The sequence below is a fragment of the Pongo abelii genome, chromosome X, assembly GCF_028885655.2.
Source record: "Pongo abelii isolate AG06213 chromosome X, NHGRI_mPonAbe1-v2.0_pri, whole genome shotgun sequence".
Taxonomy (NCBI): Eukaryota; Metazoa; Chordata; class Mammalia; order Primates; family Hominidae; genus Pongo; species Pongo abelii.
In genome coordinates this window covers 154,528,242-154,531,080 of record NC_072008.2, presented here as the reverse complement: position 1 = coordinate 154,531,080, position 2,839 = coordinate 154,528,242, and the positions used below count along the sequence as shown (strand labels likewise).

Here is a 2,839-nt window from a genome sequence, read left to right as displayed (position 1 = left end):
CGAATTCTCACAAGATCTGATGGTTTTATACATGGTAGTTTTTACTGTGTTCACACATGCTTTCTCTTGCCTGCCACTATGTAAGATGTGCCTTTTCCCCTTCTGCCATGATTGTAAGTTTCCTGAGGCCTCCTCAACCATGCAGAACTGTGGGTCAATTAAACCTCTTTTCTTTATAAATTACCCAGTCTCGGTATTCTTCATAGTAGCGTGAGAACAGACTAATACAAGCAATATAACTGGATCAGAGCGAGACAGCAGAAAAGTGACACAAATGACAGAGGAGAAACAGTTTGGGGAAGGATATTGGGAGCTTAAAGGATTGATGGGAAAGTTTTCAAATGAACAGGATTTAGAAAGCTTCAAAGAGCTAGGGAGTAGGAAGTCCAGGAAGAGTATCAGCATACAAATTGCCAGGTCTGGGTGCTACCCACTTGGATGAATCAACTTTAACCAATTTCTGCCTCTTTGTCCCTCTGCTTCAGTTCCTGGAGCATCCTAATGGTCTTGTTTTCAATATGAGCTTGCCCCCACCTAGGGGAGGACAGAGTGCCTGTCTGATGGTACCCCCAGACTATATCCAATGGGAAAGAAATTATTTTCTAAAAGAAAAGCGGAATGTAGTTAGGAAGAAAGAATGAATACTGAGCTGCTCCAAACCAACAATGTCCACCACAGGTTGGCAGAGACCAGGCCATGAAGGGTCTTGTGTGTCATAAAGGATGTTAGCCCTTATCCTAAGTGCAGTAAGGAACCTGCAGAGGCTGTTGGGCAGGAAGAAGGGAATAACATGATCAGGCTTACATTTCTAGAGGATCCTCTGGCTGATTTGTAAATAATGGATTAGAATGAGGCTACAGTGGAGGGCAGAGAGCAGCTAGGTCAGAGGCAATGGGGATTTGGCCTACAGTGGTAGCAGCACGGCTGAGAAATTGTTGGATTCAGAATATATTGTAGGTGGAGTCTATAAGAGTTGGGAATAGGTTTGAAATAAGGCATAGGGGAAAGGAAGTTTCAGGTTTGGTGTGCATGGTTAATCTGCAAAATATTGGTTTCATTTTAATAGGAAATTGTGCCCTAGTTTGGGAAGAGCCTCATGAGATACAACTTCCATGACTTAATCCTAAAAACTTATTCACTTGAAGTACTTCCTAAGGGAAACTTCCTAACTACTTCCTAAGGGAAAAATCTGTCTCTGCCTGTAGATACTATACAAGGAGGTAAAATATCTACAATTTTGAAGGCAGATCCCCAATTTCACATAAGAAAACAAGGTTTTGGTTAGATCCCTAAAGCATATGAATCTGCCCTCAACTAGCAACATAGAATTCCTTGGTTCCAGGCTTCCTCTGAGTGGACAATCTCAAGCTATCTGATATTCTGTGCTTATTGGAAGCCCAACTGCAAGAAGTGATGGTTAGAGAATAGTAATATGGGCTGACGCCTCACTCAATTTCCCACAGGGCTGTGCAGGTTTCCCCTTTCTGCGAATGGACCACTGGAGGGGTTCAAAGATTCCAGTCCTAATATGGGAATGAGCCTCTTTGATCTGTTCCGGGGCTTTTTCGGCTTTCCTGGACCTCAGAGCCACAGAGATCCCTTTTTTGGAGGGATGACTCGAGATGAAGATGATGGTGAGGAAGAAGAGGAAGAAGGGGTCTCATGGGGCTGTGGGAACCCTAGGTTCCATAGTCCTCACCACCCCGCCCCTCCCCCGCCACCGAGGAATTTGGCTTTGGCTTCAGCTTCAGCCCAGGAGGAGGGATCCGTTTCCACGATAACTTCGGCTTTGATGACCTAGTACAAGATTTCAATAGTATCTTCAGCAATACGGGGGCCTGGACCTTGCCTTCCCATCCTCCTGAACTTCCTTCCAGGTTCTGAGTCAGAGACACCTGGTGAGAGACTGCGGGAGGGACAGGCACTTCGAGAATCAATGCTTAAGTATCCAGATAGTCACCATCCCAGGATCTTTGAGGGGGTCTTGCAGAGTGATGCAAGAAGTGATTCCCCCAAACCAGCACCAGACTGGGGCTCCCAGAGACCATTTCATAGGTCTGATGACGTATGGCCTGTGGACCCCCATCCTAGAACCAGAGAGGACAATGATCTTGATTCCCGGGTTTCCCAGGAGGGTCTTGGCCCGGTTCTACAGCCCCAGCCCAGATCCTATTTCAAGAGCATCTCTGTGACCAAGATCACTAAGCCAGATGGGATAGTGGAGGAGCGCTGGACTGTGGTGGACAGTGAGGGCCGGAAAGAGACCGCAGTAACCCAACACGAAGCAGATAGCAGTCCTAGGATGATCCAGAATCACCAAGACCTCCAGCCCTGGATGATGCCTTCTCCATCCTGGACTTATTCCTAGGATGTTGGTTTCAGTCCCGGTAGCCTTGTTAACCCTCAGAGGCCTTCAAGTCCTTTCCACCTCTCACCCGTTGCCCACCATCAATAAGCTTAGCTTCTCCTCTTGCCCCCTCAGGGGCTTGGATATGTGGAATAGTGAATTGGGGACATGTCAGTTTGTCACTCACCCAAACTGACCAATAAAACCTTTATTTACGCTAAAAAAGAGAATAATAATATGAATATTTATGGCTAACATTTATTGAGTGCTTACTATATACATTTAAAGATCCAATGCATTATTTCATTCAATCCTTAAAAAACTATTAGTAGGTGTTATATTTTTTCTCATGCTATAGAAAAGAAGGCAGATGACCAGAGAGGTTAAGAAGAAAACAAATGGGAAAAGTGGAATTTCTACCATTGTTGAATTATTATACATTCCAAGCATTTTGCCTAATCTCATGTAACACTTACCTCACAGGGTAGCTGT

The 2,839-nt window shown here is 45.1% G+C and overlaps 1 pseudogene; it reads left to right on the top strand.

Annotated features, from left to right (window-relative positions):
• Positions 1-1,533: 1,533 nt before the first annotated feature.
• On the top strand, positions 1,534-2,560 carry LOC100433753 (HCLS1-associated protein X-1-like; annotated as a pseudogene).
• Positions 2,561-2,839: the final 279 nt, after the last annotated feature.